Source organism: Pleurodeles waltl, chromosome 3_1, assembly GCF_031143425.1.
Source record: "Pleurodeles waltl isolate 20211129_DDA chromosome 3_1, aPleWal1.hap1.20221129, whole genome shotgun sequence".
NCBI classification, from domain to species: Eukaryota; Metazoa; Chordata; class Amphibia; order Caudata; family Salamandridae; genus Pleurodeles; species Pleurodeles waltl.
In genome coordinates, this window is record NC_090440.1 from 496,397,068 (window position 1) to 496,419,320 (window position 22,253).

Sequence of the window (22,253 nt, forward strand, 5' to 3'; positions counted from 1 at the left end):
CCATGCACTTGGCATGGGCAGTGCAGGGGCCCCCAGGCATAGCCCCGTTGCGCCTTTCACTGCCCGAATTTCAGGCAGTGAAATGCGCGACGGGTGCTACTACACTAGCTGCACATCAGCATTGCCGCCGGCTCTATTACGAGCTGGCAGCAATGTTGATGTGACTTTTCAGCTGGGCCACCAGACGGGAACACTGTTACCGTCCGCTGGCCCAGCGGAAAAGTCATAATAGGGAGCCAGGAATAAAATCACCAATAACATACAACAAAGGGACCTCCACATTAGATTGGCACCCTGCTTCAAAATCCCAGCATGAAAGGACAAAAACATGCTTGGATACAACTTTCTCAGTTCAAGCGGCCAAACTATGAAATTCATTACTCTGTAACATGAGATCCATGGACAACTATCTTATTTTCAGAAGATTACTCAAGAGTTGACTCTTTCCTACACGACCACCATACACAAAACAACAATGTACAGTATATGATTGTGTATTGAAACATGTCTAATTTGATTATATGTATGCATTTAGATATGTGTGTGTTTCTTTCTACAAATATATACTTATGTTTAAACATATAGAGAATTTTTTATAGGCCTGCTTAACAAATTTAACTTATGGTTAAAATAGGTATATATTTTATATTATGCTTAACATGTATATAAGCCACTACATAATTTGCATGATTATATGCTTATGTGTGGTCTCTGTTTTTTATCTTATCTATCACAATGTGTAATAAGATATATGTTATTTGATTAGATTCTTATGGGTATTTCAGTTTTTTTACATTTTATCTATCACAATGTGTAAATATGATCATGACAGTTATATCTATAAGCGTTTCACTATTGAAATATTGAGAAAAACATAAAGTAAAAATAAATAAATATATAAAAAACATACCTTTATAAAAACAAAATAACAATGAATAACAATCATTTAACTTTATGTACACCAAGACTTGAAAGTCTGATTTCATAAATATTTATTCATACAAGTACATATAGGATTTTATATAACACAACTTTATATTGCTCTATTATTCTCCAAATACGTGTACACCTTTTTATGTAGTTATGTATCTATATATTTATCGCTTTACCCCTACTGTAGAAAAATATCCTTCAACTCTCTCCGACACACTATTCTATGTCTCATTCCCATATCTCTTTCAATATATCCTCTACCTCCACTCTTTGACCCATCCCAAACCTCATTCAGAGTACAGATCCTAGAAATGTAGTAGGACTGTGTATGATGTCAACAAAAACTTCACAATATAGAGACTTACGGTCTCATTGCGAGCTTGGTGGTCATACCGTCAGAACGCCATGCCAGGGATCTTTAAGAGCACCATATTGCAAGTTATAAAGGCAGGACCACCAAATGCGAAGCAAAAAAAGGCAGACCACCAGTGATGCAAGGACCTGAATGTAGGCAGTGCCACCTCCAGCACCGTCAGATCCGCGGCCACCTGGAAGTAATCAAGCACAGCTCATGCTCATGTCAGAGATGTGTCTGTCTACATAGCTCTCCTTTGACTTGCTATGCCAAGATAAAATTATTGAAGATAGGAATTACACCTTACCCAGCGTGTACAACAAGTATTCATAAGGCCTCTAGATGAATCACCAGATTGGCAGCAGCAGACAAATTGACACAGGAATGTGCACATGATGACTCAAGTTACATATATAACAAAGTCTTGGGTCTGCCTGCATCCCACTCAACAAGGCCTCATATTTGCAAATCCATATCTTGACTCATTTGCATTCCATCCTCAAAAGTGCAACTGATCTGCAAATCTCACAGCTGCTTGAGTCAAATTGGGTTGTCATGCTTGACAAATCATATCAAATCACTCAATACCATGGTTACTTGCCAAAATTGGATTAACTATAACTTACGTTTGTCCAAGAACTCTGCTTACTATAACACTAAACCATTGGAGGTCTATGTCACAATACAAGCAATAACAATGTATGTTTTACATCAACAGGTGGATCTACCACTGGGTACGCAGAGGCCATGGAACAGACTGCCACTACCCCCCTGGATGATACCCCCGTCAGTTACGACGACACTCCTGAATGTCTGGATGAGGAGGACAGTTCTAGACCTACTGGGCAAACTTGTCAGATGGCAACATTGAGTCTCACTGTGCCCACAAAGTCACCTCTCAGCCCTGTTGCTTCAACATCACAGGGAACCATTTGCCCTCCAACTTTTGTCCCTGTAATGCTATGTGTATTTAACCACTGACCCCATGTTTGACCATTGACTCCTTGCTGTGTGAGTGATTTAATTTTGTGCCCTGCTACCATTCCAAGGCAGCGCATATATTCTTTTACACAAAACTTGTTTTCCACACAGAACTTGTTTTTCTCTTCTCATACTGTGCTGGAACATATTATGGAGGATGCAGACTATATACAAGTGCAGAAGGATGAGAATGTTTTCATTAGAGGAATGTACGGCTCTGCCTCAGAAATAAGCATGGGGAATCTGGCCAACTTTCTTGCATGTATTCGACACAGGTGAAGTACAGCCAGCATTTAATTTAATAACAGAGGGGAGGGGTTTTCTAGAAATCTCTCCTTGAGCTTGTTTTCTGGTATAAAAGACAGAGAGACTGGGCACAGGAGAGGAACTCACCTGTGAGCGGACGTGCTACCCAGGATCTCTTTGAATTTGGGTGTCTCGTCCCTTAGCTGATCCCAGGTTCCCCAGTCTGGCTGGTGAGGATGATGAACCTAACCCCTATGGTGATGCATTTTAAATCTTGATTATGTAGTTTATATATACTCACTGTTGATGCATGGAACATTTCTGAATATGATTGCTTAACTGCTGTGATTATTCTTTTATATACACACGTTTTATTATGATATAGCAGACCACCAGGATTTCCGTGGCGGGAAAACCTCCACCAAAAGCCTGGCTGAAATGCATCATATAATAGGAGAGACTCACCTCCAGGGACACAGAAGAGTCCACGGCCACCATGGAACCCGAACTGGAAGCCCTGTCGATGCTGTACCTCGCAATGGCAGTCCAGGAGCACCAACGCAGATGAAGACGATGATGGTGAGTACAGCCACCGAGCACACAAGGGGGAGGGGAGAGTGACACACACACACATGCACACCACACACCTAGAACCATCTGCAGAGTTAAGCAACAACAACATAACCCAGGAACAAAGAAAGCCAAAACACATACCTCTGGTTCAACCACTGTAATAATGTGGGAACAGAGTCCTCAAACCAAAATATAATTAGAAATACATATATACAGCAAGGACCATTCACCAGTCTATACAAAATAAATGGCCACAGGGCAATGTCCAATGGCCCAACTTGACTCCTGACAGCCCAGTCACTCCACTGGGAAGGGGAATCATGGATGATGGTAGGCAGGCACCTCAGGGGGCAGTGGGGTTTCGGTGTGTGTCAAGGATTTCTTCCTGGGAGGGGGTCCTTGGACTTGGGTTTGGGAGGGGGTGGCTCTTTACTCTTCTGTTTACGGGGAAGAGGAGTGGGTTTGTGGCAGGGGGCCGGAGAGCCACTCTTGTGCCCCTTAATGGCAGGTGTAGTTTTAGGGGGAGGAACAGGAGTAGACTGGAAGCTGGAGGTACTGGGCTGGGGGAGAGGGATCTTTATCTTGCAGGCAGGACGGGGGAGAGGGAAGAAGTCAAGGTGGGAAAGGAAAACTTTCTTGGGACCAATAAGGTGGGATGTTGGAGGAGGTTTGGGAGTGGAGGTAGGAGGATAGGTGTGCTGGACTTGGGTGCAGGTGCAAGGACAGTGGGCCAGATGTAGGAAGCCTTTTGCATGTCGCAAACTGCGAAAAACGCAGTTTGCGGCATGCAAAAGGCTGAACGCGATGCTCATCCTCAAATCACAATTTGAGGATGCGACTCGCAAATAGGAAGGGGTGTTCCCTTCCTATTTGCGACCGCATCGCCATGCTGAGTTGCTTTGTGACCACGAATGCGGTCGCAAACCAACTCGCAGTTACCACCCACTTGAAGTAGGTGGTAACTCATTCGCAAACGGGAAGGTGTCCCCATGGGACCCCTTCCCCTTTGTGAATGTCGCTGAAAAAATGAAACCAAATGGTTTAATTATTTTTTTGAATTGCAACTCGTTTTCCTTTAAGGAAAACGGGCTGCAATAAAAAAAAAAAAACTGCTTTATTAAAAAAAGCAGTCACAGACATGGAGGTCTGCTGTCTCCAGCAGGCCACCCTCCCTGTGAGTGCAGGGACTCGCTATGGGGTCGCAATTTGTGACCCACCTCATTAATATTCATGAGGTGGGTCTTTGCGACCCCATAGCGAGTCGCAGAAGGTGTCTGAGACACCTTTCTGCATACAACTTTGCGAGTTGCAATTTGCGAGTCGGAATGACTCGCAATTTGCAAGTCGCAAAATTTTCTTTTGCTACATTTGGCCCTTAGTCCGTGTGTGAGGTGGATGGCTGTTGGGTGTCTGAGTGGGAGCGTTTATGTGTAATTGGAGGGTGGCTCAGACAGGGTGGGAGAGGACAAACAGGATGTATGTATGTATGTTGTGGTGGTGTTTGCAAGTGAGGAGGGTGTGCTGCATGAGGTTGTGATGGTGGTGGTGGTAACTGCGCATGTGGTCTGAGGGGTGCATGTCTGCATGTCTGCTGTTGTGGTGACTGTGGGCAAGGCTGTACAGGTGGCTGGAACTGGGACTGATGGTACAGTGCATGCAGGTGTGAGTGTTGATGTGACTGTGAGGGAGGAGTAGGAGGGTAGACATTGGAGGCAGTGGCTGTTGTGTGTGCTTCTGTGTGTTGACTGTGTGTGTGTGTGCTTGTGGAGTGAAGTCTGGTGCCTGTGTTTGTCTGTGCGAGTCCTGTCTGTTGTTTTGTGTGCATGCTTGTCAGATTGTGTGCGATGGATGGATTGGGGAACAAGGCTTTGGGACTGGGAACAGGTAGTTTGAGGGGGGAACGGATGAACTAGGGACACTGGCTGCCATCATAAAGGAGGCCAGAGCCTCAAACGATCTCTATAAGGCAGCCAAGCCACTGTGAATGCCCTCCAGGAAGGCATTGCATTGCTGTATCTGGGATGTCAGCCACTGGATGGCATTCACTATGGTTGACTGCCCTACAGAGATGGATCTCAGGAGGTCAATAGCCTCCTCACTGAGGGCAGCAGGGGTGACTGGGACAGGGCCTGAGGTGCCTAGGGCGAAGGAGATGCCCACCCTCCTGGGTGGGCGGGCATGGGCTACTGGGTGGGGAGCTACTGGGAGGGCGGTGCTGGCAGGGGGGTGGCAGAAAATCTTGTAGTTGTGGTGGTCCCAGAGGAGTCTGCACCACCAGGAAACTTCTATCAGAGGAAGAATCTGAATCTGTAGTCATTGCTGCAGTCTCCCCAGTGGTGCTCTTCTCATCCTCCAACTCACTGTTCCCCTCAGCATCGGTGGACACACAAGGACAAGATGAGAAAAGGAGAAAGGGAGTGGGAGAAAGAAAGGGAGCACAGGGTCGATCACTTTACCAACACCACATATGACATACACATCACAGTAACTCACTGGGACTAACACTGTGCAGAATGGACCACAATACCAAACCATTACCTGGGTACAACATCAGTTAACAACCCAAACACCACCGTCTGCACACCTACTGGGACTCACTAAGCCATGTCTGCCAAGGTATGCTAGCTACTTACCAATACCAAATACACATACCTCCCTACATTACTAAGCAGGATTATACTAAGGATAGCTAAACCGGCATATTGTGGCATCTACTGACTAGAACCTTGCACCCAAACCCAATGGCAGGTACAAACATACCACACAGTCTATACTCACCCGCTTGTGGCTGCTGTACTGCCCTCAAGCTCCCATCCAACTCAGGATTGGCCACCGCCACTATGTGGGCCGTTAGGGGGGTCAAGCTCTGACGGGCACCCCTTCCTGGTTGGGAGGCTGTCCCCAGCTGGGCCTCCGTGGTCTTCTCGGCCCAGCGTCTCAGGTCCTCCCATTGTTTCCTGCAGTGGGTGCTCTGCCGGTTATTGACCCCAAGGGTCCTCATGCCCTTGACAATGGCACACCACAACCCTTTCTTTTGATGGGTGCTGACCTGCAGAGGAGACACAGACAGTAAGAAACCATTAACTCAACAATCCATTCTGTAACACAAATGGCTTACATACTGCATATGACCCACATTAATCACACACATGACCCTTACTTCTGCATACACATTGCATGCAGCCAAACCCCCCAAATGATACACTGCCAGCACACACATGCATCTTCATGCAGCCATGTCGCATCCAACTTACCCATTATGTACTCACCTTTTGGTCCGGAGGCCCATACAACTGCCCATACAGGGCAAGCTTCTCCAACTCCTCGGATGTGAAGGCTGTGGCCCTTTCCCCTGTAGCACGGGCCATCACATGTTCCAGACACAGGACACAGCAGCACATGCAGTGGAAATGTGGCCGCTGGCGTTGATCATCATTGGTTCCTGTATCCCATTGAGCTGCATGTTAGCCACTGAGGAGTTGCACAGTGGTGCAGACCGCCTACCGCCATGACACCAAATGCCAGCGGAGTGAGGTCACTTCCACCTGACCCTGCATACAGGACAGGTGGTTGTCATTTCCTTATGTTAGTTCTCATGTAGGACAGATTTATGTACTTCATAGGTATTGATTGTACACACCAAGACAATTTCAGTCACTGTGTACTGCGAAATTGTGTGTCCATACTCCCTGTAATCACACACATCTCATGTTTGCCTCACTTAGATACCAACCACTGCGGAGGAGGAGGAGGAGGCAAACACCTGTGTAAAGACACCTAGTGGACTTGGCTACACTGGAGGAATGGCACATCATACTCACCTATCGTCTGGACAGGGACACAATTACTCAGCTGGGTCAGCAATTGGAGCCAGATCTGATTCCTGCTATCTGTAGCAGTACAGCAGTTCCCCCTGTAGTACAGGTACTCTCAGTGCCCCACTTCCTGGCAAGTGGTTCATTCCAGTTGACAGTGGGATTGGCTGGAGGAATGTCACAGCCAATGTTTTCTATTGTGCTAGGAAGGGTTTTGGCTGCCTTGCTCAACACATGAGCAGCTACATCTCATTCCCCCAGAGTGAAGATTTGCCCACTGTGAAGGCTGGATTCTACGCCATGGGACACATACCAGATGTGATTGGGGCCATTGACGTGACCCATATTGCCTTGGTCCCTCCCAGGCAAATGAGCAGGTCTACGGGAATAGGAAGAGTTACCACTCTCTGAGTGTCCAGATGGTGTGGCTTGCAGATCAATACATTTCCCACGTCACTGCCAAGTTTCCTGGATCTGTGCATGATCTCTATGTGTTGAGGAATAGCAGTGTCCCACAGGTGATGGCACAACTACAGTGGCACAGAGTGTGGTTCATAGGTGAGCTTGAGTCTTCCCACAGTGTTTATCAATGTATAACAACTGGAGCAGTACTCCATGCCATTGTAAATGTCCAGGTGACTCTGGTACCCAAACCTGTCCTGGCTGTTGACCCCTGTGAGGAATCCGAGAACAGGGGCAGAAAATCGGTTCACTGAAAGACATGGCCGTACCAGGAGGGATGTTGAACGCACATTTGGGCTACTGAAAGCCAGGTTCCGGTGGCTCCATTTGACGGGTGATCCCTATGCTACTCCCCTATGAAGCTCTGCCAGATAGTGGTGGCTTGCCATATGCTGCATAATTATGCCCTCAGACTCAATGTGCCCTACCTGCAGGAGGAGGGAAAAGTCAATGCACCTGTGGCAGCAGAGGACACTAAGGACAGTGAGAATGAGGAGGAGGATGGGGACAACAGTTCACATATCATACAGAAGTACTTCCAATGACACTCAGGTAAGGCTGTAAATCTGTTTATATCTCCATTTAAGTTAAGTGCTGTGTGCCAGATGTGTTGTGTCAATCACTACCTTTTCATGTCAATTGACTGTCACTTATGCCTTCCCTTTTTGACCCCAGATGTTGGTGTGGTCACAACTGTGTACTGATGTGATGACTACAGACTGCTTAAACAATTTTATTTGGATGGATTCACAACTTACTTTGCACGGTATTATACAGTCCAATACATTACAAATATATGTTTGATAAAGCACTAATACTCCATTTGTGTTCAAGTGTATTTATTTAACTAACAAAAAGGAAGGGGTAGTGCAATTGAGTGGGGTGATGGTGGATGAAAACTTGAGTGTAGTGGCCCAACAGGTTTGTAGCACAGGTCCAGTGTCCATGGGGCTATAGGAAAAGGAGCAATGGCAGTCCAAAGTGAACAAGGTGACTCAGTGGCAAACAAGGGGGACATTCTAGAGGGACTCATTTGGTCTTGGCAACAGTCTCTGGTGTCTGTCTGGGTCGCAGGGAATGTTTGCGGGGTGGTTCACCTTCTGTAGGGAGAGGGGTGCTGTTGTCCTTTGGGTGGTGCTGCAAGTCCTCCTGTCCACTAGCTGCAGCAGATGTTGATGGCTGGTTAGGGAGCTGGCTAGTGGAAGTAGGCATCTGGTGTGCTCTGTTCTCTCACATGGTGTTGGCCATGTCACCCAGTACCCCTACAATGGAGGCCATGTTGGCATTTTGGGCCTGCAACTGCTGCGTGACCTCCTGGTGGTGTACCCCCTGCAGCCGCTGGTGCTCCTGCATGATGGTGATCACCTGTCCCATCCTGTCCTGGGATTTTTGGTATGCCCCCAGGACATGTGTTCCCTGGCCTCCCCCTGGCCCACAACTGACCTCCCACTGTCCCTGGCCCCCTGTGCCTGTGTCCCCTAAACAGTGTGCCCACTCCCACTTCACTGTCTTACCTGTGTGGTCTCGAGTCAGGTCGCTGTACAGGTGAGCACACTATTGATTGCTGTGTCCTGGGGTCAGGGCTTTTGGAACATTGGCTGGCTGCTGTGGTGTTGGACTCAGAGGGCGGGCTCTGTGGTGGACTGGCTGTGGGATGTGGAAGCTGACTTATCTGGGGTCCCAAATGGGCCAGGGAGTTCATCCAGTTCAGGACATCCACAGTTGCTGTCATCGCTGAGGGCATCTTCTGGTGGAGGACTGGGTTGCCGTGGGGTGCCTGTTCCTCGCTGACATTGGCTGGGGCACCTGTGAAGATGTAAGTGATTTGTTAGGGTCATTGTCTTTCACATATTACGCATTTCTGGCTTTCCCTATGTGGTTGGTGTTGTCCTCCCACCTTTGGTTAGTTTATGGTGATGGATTGTGGGATTGGTAGTGCTACATGTTGTCCATGCATTGCTGTTGTGGGTGCATGCAGAGCTGGGAGGGGTGTGCTTACAGTGGGTAGTGCATGCGGGGGTACCCAATTGATGGTGGTCATTGGGGTGGCACACTGTATGTGATGGAGTTGGGTGTATGGAGTCAGGGTGAGGGGGTGACATGCTATTCAGATATCGGAGAAGGTAGGTTAGTAATTGACACTTACCAGTGTTCAGCCCTCCAGTGACTCCAGTGAGGCACTCAGGATGCAGGATTGCCAAGACTTGATCCTTCCATGCTGTCAACTGTGGGGGAGTAGGTGGGTGTTCCCCACCAGTCCTCATGTTGGCGACCTGGTATCTTGATGCAATGGAACACAGCTTCCTCCGTAAGTCGTTCCACCTCTTTCGAATGTCGTCCCTTTTGCGTGGATATTGTGACACGGAGTTCACCCTGTCCACTATCTTCTGCCATAGCTCCATATTCCTGTCAATTGTCAGGATACTTCAATTCGATTTCCTCAGAAGCAGAAGATAACTCCTCAGTCCCATCCCGAGCTACTCACAACGAATATTAATCCTTCGTGCTGAGTACCCCGGAGGGGGAAAGGGGAATGGGATGGTAGAGAGATTGCCACAGAGATGATGAACGCCAGTACTCAGTCTGCCTCTTCACATCTAAGATTGGATACAGCACCTGCAAGAGTCACAGTCGCAATTACTAGGGACATACAACATCAGTTTTTCACTTTCTACTCGCAACACTTAATTCTCTTTAATTCTATTATTTCTTCACTCACCCTGAGTTCTCTGTAGCCTTGCTTCTCTCTATAAATGATAGCTCTTCTTAAAAAATGCTTATTACTGATTCTGGAAGAACTTCTCAACCTTTGTTAGAGATTGGTTTTATGTTGCTATATATATATATGTAGTTGGTGATAATGCGTTCTTCAAATCAGCTGATGTTATTTAATTTCTCCTGTCTTATTGTGACTTCTGTCAATACTTATATTTGTAAATGCTTGTTTATTAAAGTTAGTTTCTCCTTTCTTACTTCGACATCTGTCGATAACTTGTAGTTGTAAATGCTTGTTTATTTAAGTTCGTTTCTCTTTTAAACTCTATTTTGGTTTATTACCATTGAATTTGTAAATGCTTATTTGTTAACAGTTCGTTTCTCCTTTAAACTTGGCCTTTGTTTATAACCTTGACATTTGTAGATACTTGCTCCTTTAAAGTTTGTTTTTTCTTTGACTTTAATATCTTAAACAAGAACCTTGTAAACATAAGGTTAATTCATACATTAACTCTGTAGCCTTGCCGACTTCCACGGGAACGGTCTACTATCAAACTCTTCGAATAAACCTTGACAATATTTATCTGTTTTCTGTAATATAATCTTCAAATGTAATTTTACCTCACAGGAGTTTCTGTTCTGAAGCGCGCTCTCTCTCCACACAGCTGATTCCTGTCAGACCTCAGTTGAAGTGCAAGGCTTCCAGCTGGAGAGCTCGTAACCTAGCAACCAACCGATTGCAAGACTAGAACTGTAACTAACCTTCAGGACTCACAGCGGCCATCTTGGATCTTCTCTTCTTGGTTCTTCCTTTGAAATAAGCGCAAGATTACTCTGCAAACCTTCTTCCAGTTTGGGCTTTGCTGTCTCCACTGAGGATATCTCTTTGCTTTTCTCATGCACTTCTTTGATTTGACTTGGCAAGTTTATGTGGTCATGACATCAATGGAGATTTGCTGGACCTGTGAACAATATAGCTGTGGCTCTATCCTGACGATTTCTTTCACCATCACCCGCAACTTCTCATCAGTAAAACAAGGGTGCTTTTGTGGCGACATGCCCATTGTGTGGTGTGTGTGTTGGGCAGAGTGTGTTCAGTATTGAGATAGAGTGTGTGGTGTGTGATGCGTGATGGGTGTATAGGTAGGTGTGGTGTGTGTGAGCAGTTCTCCAAAGGTTTGGCCTGGCAAGGCATATCAGTCTTTTCATGTTTGCAAAGGATTGTGGGTTATGTGGGGGTGTGTTTTATAGTGCTGTTGGTGGGTGTGTAGGGTGTGTGTATATGTGCCACATGTGTGCTTATATTTTTCTGGTCAGTGTTGGCTTCTAGTGGTGTTTGGCGTCCTATTCTGCCATATCGGTGTGCACCGCCAATGGGTGACCTCTGTTAAATGTCTGCTGTGGCGATTCGTGGGTCAAAATTTGGAGGGCAGTGCGTTGCAGGCGTAGCGGGGAGGGTGGTGGGTCCGACAGTTTTTCGCCTTAGTTGGGTCCGGTGGACTTGTGGTTTTAGCTGGTTTCTGTCAGTTTTGTGTTTGTGTGTCATAATCTGGCAGGCGGATTACCGTCTCAGCGGCGGTCTGTTGGTGGCCATCACCACGGTGGACTTCGGAAAAGACCACCAATGTCATATTGAGGGCCTATGTCTGTAATACGAAGATTGTTATCATACATGTGACAGAGCATACATTGTTTTTTGGGTGCAGCTACTAATCCAAATTTTCCCTTGGTAAGTGTGGACTGTCCATTGACATGATTTATGTGCTATCAATATTGCCAATGTTCCTTGTGCCTACATGTTAGCATGTGTCCCTTTCTCTTTTGACAAAATGTGTACACTGCTGTTTCATGCATGGTCTACCTGTGTTCATGGAATGATGTCTGAATTCCTTCACATGTATGTGCATGAAACCTGTGTTTGAAATGGGAAATTTGCCATGGGGCTACATTTCATGTTCTGCCACAGTCAGGCATGTGTCATCATTGACAGTTGGCTGACACATATCCTCACCTCTTAGCATGTCATTTGGCATGTACAACTGTAGTAGCAAAGAGGGACATCATGGGTAGGACTAGAGTTTTTACATATAATGTGCATTTCCATACCATTGATGTGGCATCATGTGGAAAAGTGCACTGCACATGTGTAATGGGCAAGGTTTGTTACCTGACTGTTGGCATGCATCATGGAGTGACTTGCAGTTATGTTGGAATCATATGTGGTTGGGTACAACTATTCATCCAGAGATATCTGGGTTTGCAGGACCAAAATGGAGACAGTGATGCAGCTTCATATTGGCAAAACATGTTGATGGCCTTCTACAAGTAGTTGCAAATCTCTGGGCCTTTCCACAATACAGAGGACTTATGGCTTTTGGGCACACATCTCCCTGACATTTTGCACAATTTGTCTGCAGTGTGCATTTGCATGCCAAATGTGTAGCATATCTGAGCAACATTAATACTACCTCCATGACTCCATTAGGACAACTTTCACATGGTGACGTGCATTGTTGATATGTTTCCAGTGTGACTTGAGAATTACCATGTCACCTTCGCCAGGCTACTGTTGTCAGCAACATGGCAGGTTTTAGGGGGCATCATTTCTTATTGTTGCGTTATTGTGTATGTGACAAATAGATGTCTGCATGACCTTGTGTGGGATCTGTGGGAATGAAGTTGGCGTTGGCCTACTATTGAATGAGAACAGGTAACTAAGGTATGATCCATGAGGCAAAGCATTGAAGGTGATGTGGTCTCCTACTTGTTCAGTGGTTACTGCAAATGCACAACTTCAGCCATGCAATTGTAGTTGTCTGAGATCCTGATTTTCCTGTGGGTAACTGTTGACAGTTCAGATGGCATGCATACATATGGTGTGGTACATGTGGGAGGCACTTTGATGTAGTTTGTTGATGGGACCTACATGACATCATGGTAATGTTTGCTAATGACAGTTGTTGTTCAAGTGTGAACAGGAACATGTGGTGACCCCCCATGGTGGAAGGCACTATCAGTGCCAGGGAATTCCTTCCCTGTCACTGATAGGGGTCTCCCCCACCCCCTCCCCAAATCCTCTCCCACCTTCCCACATCAGACCCCCCCATGACATCCACACACATTCACGCACCATCATACACATGCATACACACACTCATACCCATATTCACCCACGCATGCATACATCCATTCACACACACATCCACACACAGAGATACATACAAGCACCCACGCATTCACACAACATAACATACATGCACACTCACACCCATTCATGCACATATACATTCCACACACCACACACCTGCATGCACGCACACAGAAACATACACCCACACCCCCACACACACATACAACACCGCCGACCCCCCTCCCCTGTTGGAGCTCCCGACTTACCTGCTTGCAGGGGTTCCTCCAGCAGGAGACAGGACGTGGCGCAGTTGCCAGCAGCAGCGTCCGCCAGCAGTACACCGCCAAGCCATATCATGGGTTATGATGCGGTCTGCGGCGGTCTACTGGCGTGGAGCTGCTGCTTTGCTTTACATGGCCTTATCTATATGGAGTATGTCAGAGCAGCGCAAGTTGCTGCACTGCCTTTCATTCATCAAAAAGGCGTTCCTCTGGCGTTACAGTCGGTTTTCTCATGCAACACCCATGGATTTTGGTGCATTGCCAGATTTACAAGGATTTGGGAATTCATCAAAAGCCTACACCTCACCAGGGGAGGCGTAACAAGGAGAAATAACTTTATTTCTCCTTTTTTCCTCTTTCTGTGTGTGCTGCATTCTGCAGCACACATATAAGGAGAACAATCCCTTCATTGATTGTTTTTGTGCATGAAGGCTTCCCTTCCTGCACAAAACAGTCATTCCTACAACACAGACACCCTTGTGCCATGGTGCAAGGGTGCCTGCGTTGACACATGGCAGCCATTTGTGCACCAACACAGTGGAAGAGGACAGGAATACACTGTACCTTTTAGATACGGGGCATTCCTGCCCTTTTCTTTTGATTCAGGGCAGTGTAGTAAAATGTCTTGTGGCGCTGCCCTGAATTGATGTGTTTTAAGCATGCCGTTCAACTTCCTGGTTATTAATTGAATTCGGAATAGAGCCTATTAGGAGAGATCAGGTGAGGATATGGTTCCTCTGGAAGATAATTGAGAAAGCCAACATTTTGAGAAGTAAACGGAGCCAAAGCTGCTCTGGTCAATAAGAAGCCACCAATATTGTTGGTGTATTTTGTTCCTGAGTCTTCTTCAAAGTTAATGGAAAAGCATAAAGGTGACTTCTGAGTCAATGGAGAGACACACCACATGCTTTGAGGCACCATATGACTGTACAGAATTGGGGGACAAAAGTTTGCTTTGATTGCAAAGTGGTCTAGCCATGGATATCCTAGAGTCTGCCTATCAGACTGAATATTTCATAAGACGGATGGAAATTCACGAGGTGAGAACGATTCTGCTTAGATGAAATGTAGAATTGTTCCACTGTCCTTGTAAATATGTTGTCTGAAGAGATTCTGCTACAGTCTCTACCCAAGGACAAACAATTTTGGCTAGCTGAGGTAGACTTAAAATAATTGTGCTCCCTTGTCAGTTGATTTTGGCTGTCAACACCAAATTGTTCATCATTAAAAGGGAATTGTTTCACTGAAGTAGGGAAGCAAACATCTGGAGAGCAAGCAGAAATCTCTAGTAACTCTGTCTAGTTTGACAATCTCTTAGAGACCACATACTCTGTACCTGTCTACATTGTAATACAGCAACCCAACCCATTTTGCTGACATCTCTGGTAAGGGCTACCTGGGTTTTAGGAGCAAGCAATATGCCATTCCAAATGTTGTTCAGAATGAATCACCATGCCAGAGCAAGTTGTTAATTAATTAATCTTTATTTCGGCCAATTAGGCCATAAAAGATGTACACAAAAAACACACATATAAACATATAAAACCATCAAGGGAAAGTAAACAGGAAACACATCAGATAAAAGACCATACAATTAAAATGAAAACTTAAAATTAGATAGGAGCCTGCAACTTTAAAATACGGGTACGAATATGCCAGACATTGGTAAGGAATTTGGCTAGTGCAAACACAATTGGACCTGAAACATCAGTTTTTAAAATTCTGTACACCGGGAGGTACTCCCTAAAACCAAGGTTTCTAATAAGTGGTAGGAGCCAATATTTCCTGGCGGCCTTGTAAGTTGGACAAAACAAGACCACATGCAGATCGCTTTCCTCTGCTCCCACACATGTCGGACATAGCTTGGTAGATGGCAGTGTTGACCAGGAGCAGGTGTAAGATCGCAGAGGCAATGTGCCATATCTCCATTGGAGAAAAAGCTTCCTGGCCAGCACAGGAGACATAGCATCCAGAACCCTCTCCAAACGGTATGAGTCCTTGCTTTGCGCGAATACAGATGTTAATGACCCCTCATTCTTGCAGTCTAGGGCCATAGCTAATTTCTGCTCGTGGTAAGCACTGACCAAAGCTCTTCGTGGGATCCTTAGTGAGGCGTTAGCTGGATCCGACCACAGGTCAGGGAGGCCCAATCCCATACAGGACTTTTTATATATTTTATCCACGGGATCTGTAGAGCTTTAGGGTGGGTTAAAAACTCCCTCAGTTCCGCCCTATAAGAAGAGAGTTCTTCGGTGCTCCATAGCCTTCGCCAGAAGACTATGGGTCTGAGACCTAAATCATCTGCTATTGGTCTCAGACCCAGATCCATCCTCAGGGGGAGGAGCGGAGTACTGGACGGAAGTGCTACTATCTGTCTAATAAAGTTGTTCTCAGTTATAGACAAACTGCAGGAAGCTGTGTGACCCCACAGTTCCGCCCCGTACATCAGAGCTCCTCTAGCCTGTGCCTTGTATATCTGGATAAGCGGCCCCAGCGGTCGATATGTGGAACTTCTCATCAACCGAGCAATGCCGCCAGTGGTCTGCACTAATTTAAGGTTAACCCTAGTCTGGTGAGTTCCCCAGGACATGGTTTCATTCAACGTTACACCTAGATATTCAAAGGTGGAGACTCTCTCTAAACGTGAAGCTCCCAGTAAGGGGTTCGGGCGTGATCTTGGGGTTGGGTTCATAACCATAAACTTGGTTTTGTTAGCATTGATTTCTAACCCCCTATCTGTGCAAAAAGCCACAAAAGAATCAAGGATCCTCTGTATCCCCATGGGGGTTTTGGACAGCAGCAGGGTGTCATCTGCAAACATGATTGCAGGCACCCTGCTGCCATTCAATTTTGGGGCATCAGTGTATTCAGTTCCATTGAGATGGGCGATTACCCCGTTGACGAAGAGGCAGAACAGGGTCGGTGCCAATACACAGCCCTGTCTAACCCCCCTGTCAACGGGGAATCTGTCTGTTAATTCCCCATGTTTCCCGCACCTGACCCGGGCATAGTTATTAAGGTGCAATCTCTTTAAAATTATCAGGATGTCTGGGGGGACCCCCATCTCAGCCAGAACACTCCAGAGTTTCCCTTTGGGCACGAGGTCGAACGCAGCCCTCAGGTCCACAAATATAGTGTATAAACTACCCCCTTCCAATATTGCTGCCCTCCAATAGATAATGTTCAGACGAAAAACCTGGTCCACTGTAGAAACTCCCTTTCTAAATCCCGCCTGATACGGACTAAGGGCACCCGTTTCTTCCACCCAGTCCTGAAGCCGATTCAGCAGTATCCTGCCAAACAGCTTCTGTGACACGTCAATTAGACTGATTGGTCTGTAGTTGGCTGGGAGCAGGGGCGAGCCCTTTTTAAATATAGGAACCACCTCTGCCCCCAGCCAAGTACTCGGAATTTCCATGCCACACAAAACTCCATTAAACACTGCAGCCAGATAGGGGGCCCAAACACCGGGCTCCTGCTTGAACAGGTCCCCGGGCAGGCCGTCCAATCCTGGCGCCTTTCCAGCTTTAAGTCCCATTAGTGCTACCTTCACCTCCCCCACTGTTATCAAATCCCCGCCATACTCTACCAGACCAGTACCGAAATCAATCTTAGTTTCTCCCTGCTCGGAACTGTAGAGAGACTGGAAGTGTGCCTGCCACACCCCTGCTGCAATATTTGGTTCTATTGCCGAACGGAGGTTCCCCGACCCCCCGTTTACTACTCTCCAAAACATTCGGTGGTCTCTTGTTGCGAGGGAAGTGGTAAGCTCCTCCCACTGGTTCTCCTCCCATTCGGTTTTAGCATAGATGACCAGTTTTTTATAAGCCCGTCTACTTTCTCTGAGCTTCTCTCTATCTGTTCCCTCCTTGATGCATCTGAGGAGTTCTCCCTTTGCCTTCCTACAGACTGCATTGTACCATAAGGAGTTATGTTGTTGGATCCTCTTCTGATTCTGGACCCTGGTAAAAAGCTCAGAGGCCGCTCCCTTTATAAGGTCCTCATGAGCCTGGTATAATTTCTCATAGTGGACTATATTGCCCACATCGTTGGCTAGCTCTCCCACTTTTTTCAAAATGGGGATTAAACCTGCGTAGAGCTTCGAAAGTTTCACTTGGCTCGTAGCTAGTTTATCCCACCTGATTCTTCTCCTGTTATTGTCTAATAGTAGTTCAGGTTTGGACTCCCCCATAGTTGTTATGGAGGCCTTTGGCCCAGGATGGCTAAGATCAAGTTCAAGGGCGTTATGGTCACTATCCAGTCTCTCCACCACCCTAAAGTCCAGGATAGAAGACCAGTTCACTATCTGTACAAGAGCATAGTCCAAGCGGGACTCTCTTCCCACTCTATTGTACGTGGTTTTGCTTGGTACATCAGACTTAATACGTCCATTGCAGGCTCTAATTTCATGCTTTAGGGTGAGAGCAGTAATCTGCAAAGCCACAGGCGTCCATGCCTTTGGGGAAGGTGCTACAACAGAGGGTACTGACCACCTGAACTCTTCTTCCATGGGAAATCCCTCTACGAGACCGACCAACGGCTCGAAATGGGAATTTAAATCCCCTCCCACTATGTAAGGGATATCTCTTGGCATTTCCGCTAAATATACTGAAAGCTCCTCTATAGTGGGGGATTCACGCGAAGCTCCCACTGGCCTGGAGTAAATATTTATCAGGGCAAGTTTCGCTAGGTTCGGCCAGGCTAATAAAACCACTAGGATATCATCTGATGGCACCGGTAGGCGTGAAGCCTGACATCCTAAGTGGGAAGCCACCCAAGTTGTGAGTCCACCAGAGGGGCGGCCCTTACCCTCCCACCTAGCCGAGATGGAAAATGACTCGTAACCTTGATGGTTGTAGTCTTCCCTTGCCCAAGTCTCTTGGAACATGCAAACATCCCCGGACTCAATGTAAGTTATCCAATCTTGGGTGCCCAGTTTACTGGCTAAACCAGCCACATTCCACCAAATTAGTCTCATGTGCGCTGGAGAAGCCACAGAACAGATTGCAGGGATGGAGTGGGGGGAAGAGCCAGTACCAAAGCCAGAAACTACACCAATTACTCTAACAGGGTCATTTTCAGAAGTGGGTTCAGCCAGATCAGGCAGTTTACTGGGACCATTATCCAAGGTCACAGGATTTGAGTTCGGGTTTGGGGGCAGTCAGTCCACACCATCCAGACCCTTCAGACAATTAAAACGATTGTGGTCCAAGAAGGGAGTCTCCGAAGGTCGATAAACTGGACGTGGAGCATATCCCCTGTGTCTAGATCTTCTTTCCACCCTTGTCCAGTTACCTTGTGACAAGTCATGGTGCAAGCGAATGGGAGGGAAAAAGAAAGAAACAGGCAAAGTCTGTATGGTAGAATCTAGTGATCTATTTGACCCAGCACAAATGTATAGTACTGTTCCAGGGTCTCGAAAAGACACAATGATACAGTCCCCTGCTATTGATTTCCCCGACTTCCCCAACCATGGTACCCTTCTTACCATAATGATCTCATTATTGAGGTGAGCTGGAAGAGGTCTATTCCAATTCAACCATTTAATGGTTTTCCTCTTGAGTGAGTGATAGTTCTCATTTTCCCCCAATTCTAGAGAGGGAACACCAGCCAACACCACCATGAGGCTGTTAGCCTCTGGTGGTAAGTCGGGTCCTCGTGGTCTAGGGGCAGGCTTACCAGGGAGTATACGTTGGAGTGCTGGGCCATCTGTTTCTGATGGTAGGATGTTAGAGTTAGTAGGTAAAATTGGAACTGGGATAGCCATAGGTGGCTGTAAAAGAGGGGCGGCAGTGGTGCCCAATGGAGGCCCCGTGTGGATCGGTGGGTTTTGTATATTGGGGAAGGTTCCTATTAGTAGATTGGACTCAGTGGTTCTACTCTGTTTGTTGTCCAAAATTTTCAGGGTGGTTAAAGTTGCCTCCAGAGTGGTCAGCCTGAATTCTATTTTCTGCAAGCTCTCGCTAATGGGCAACAGGAGTGATCTAATTAAAGATTCAATGCTCCCCAAAGAGCTACCGGGAAATAATGTGTTAAGTGGGCTCTTCCCTTTGTCGCTAATGGAAGCAGTGGTAATAATATTAGTACCCTTGGGGGGAGTAGCCTTCTGCACATTAACTAAAGGCCTGTCCAACATAGGTACAGGCTTGAGTGATTTTCCAAAATCAGAGTGGGGGATCTTTTTCTTCCCCTGACCACCCCTCATCTTCCTTCTGCGTTTATTTGGTGGTAGGTCATACACCTCTGCCACCACAGTTTGCTTTAGCTTATTAATCTTGGTTTTGGCTCTGGTGTGTGTTTGGGTGAATAAGTCAACTGCCGAACTACTGGCAACTAATAGTGGAGTGGCGTCCGTAGTTTGTTTAGGAGGTGGGCCAGAAATGGGAGAACTATCCCGGAGTAATAGGGGAACGTCTTCTTGGGATGAAAGATCCGGGCTGCCATTGAGGGAACCTTCCTCTTGGGAGATAGGATAGGGAGTTATGTCACTGAGGGGCCTATTTTTCAAATGTTCAATCGAGCGACGACGCTCTGTCCTACGCATCTCCAGAGAGGTTTCGATTCCCCCATCACCCTTTACCGATTTAAAGTAATTGTCCAGAGTCCCAGTGTTGGCTCCCCCCTCCTTCGCTGCTGTTCCACCTAGGGTTGATGATGGCATACCCAGAACCTTTTTCGCATACCAAGTAGAATCAATAAAATGCAGGTAAAAGAGAGTGGGCCCAGCCCAGCCTCCTGCGTGCCCTGACGGCCACAGACGGTCCCGCCCTTATCCCGGGCTTATCCCCGGGCGCTCCCCGGGCGCTCCCGCGACGCGGAAGTAGCTGTTTGAATTTGTAAGAGAAAAATTAAGCTATGAGTGGGGCGGGGCTTGCAGGGAGAGCGGCCAGGTGACAGGAGGGGCGGGTTAACAGGACTGCTGGGAGACGTAGTCCTGTCCCAACGCTCGCAGCCCTGCACTCGCCCAGTCCCTCACTGAAACTGTCCGTAGGTTTTGCACAAGCGGCTCTCACGCCGCAGCGGGACCCGCGAAGCGGGTTCCGCAAGAAGTAGAGGAGAGTCCAAAGGCAAACCAGCAGCAAACAGCAAGTCCGACGGTATCCCAGGGGAGTGGAGCTCAGAAGTGGTTTTTCAAGCTGTGAGTGGGGCAGGGCTTGCAGGGAGAGCGGCCAGGTGACAGGAGACAGGAGGCGCGGGTTAACAGGACTGCTGGAAGACGTAGTCCTGTCCCGACGCTCGCAGCCCCTGCAGTCGCCCAGTCCCTCACTGAAACTGTCCGTAGGTTTTGCACAAGCGGCTCTCACGCCGCAGCGGGACCCGCGAAGCAGAGGAGAGTCCAAAGGCAAACCAGCAACAAACAGCAAGTCCGACGGTATCCCCTGGTTATGGTTTCCCAATTGCTTTTAGATGTGAGGCTTGTGCGTTTCCTTGGCCACAGGAGGGAAACTTTGAAACTAATATAATTGACCAGCGTCTCCTGCACTCCGGCTTCCGAAAGACGCTCCGCAGATCCCCAGGGACCAGTACCGGAGTCAGTACTGCCTTTCTGCATCAAGGATGTACCCCCGGCGTCTCAGGCACATCCACAATCTCTGTTCCTTTTCCCTCAGCGTCGAACGAGGCTCCGCAGCAGGTGGCTGCCAGATCACAGCTCCTCCACTGCCTCTCACCTATCATTCAGCTGGTCCTCGGTTCGAGCAAGTTGTAGATTTTGAGTAACTGGAATTAGCTTCTCATAATTCTAATATGCAGCAGCTGTGTGATGTAGTAAATGAGCTACTAAGCTTTTAAATAGAATGTGGCTCAAGGTACACAACAGTTGCGGCTACCATCAATCCCTGTATTTGGAAATACTCCCTTGCTGTAACATCCTCAATGGCTAATAGACGTGTCACGTCAGTGTTGAGATAAAGTCTGTCCTACAGGAGAAAAGAATAACCCACTTTGGTTGGCAAAAAGACCCAAAGATTTGTTTCTCTCTCTATAGCTTAATATGTGATTTCTTGAATTTAAGTAAAATAAACAGTTCCTGGTTCCTGGGACATTGCCTTGAGTGTTTGAATTTGCCTTAGAAAATGAAGAAGCAGAATATATCTGACAGCCGTTGAGATGCAAAGATGGTAACACAGTATCTAATACCTTAATGAAGATAATTGGGAGAGAGAACAGTCCAAAAGATGTGACTCTAAATTAATACTGATCCAATCCAAATATATTTAATGCCATGGGAGTACTAAAATAGGAAAGCATGCATCCAGTAGATCAATTGTTGGAAGAAAGGCTCCTGAAAATATACCTTGACTCACCTCATGTATACCTCACGTATGTTTGTATACAGCATTTGTAATGAGCAAACCTAGCCAAAAGGGAGTGGAGCACTGTGCAGAATCAAAGGTAAACATACAAACAACAAGTGATATGGGAGGTAGCTGCTTCTTGGAATGTTACTGCATTATAATGTAATATTATTTGAAGAAATGTGTCTTCAACTCTCACCTAAATTGGAACAGTGTTTGGACGGTCCTTATGTTTACAGGGGTGTTGTTCTAGATTCTGGATGCATATGTGGGAAAGGCCTGCTCTCTTGTTTTTACTTTTCTGCATTCCTTAGTATGCAGTCTAATGGTGTCCTCATTGCAGGTGAGCAGAGAACCACCAGAGATGGTGAGCTTGTATACAGGATAAGCAGGAGTATTTGTCACAATGACTTTGTAAATGATGAAATTGGTTATGAAGATGGTATGGGGCATGGAGTTCTATCC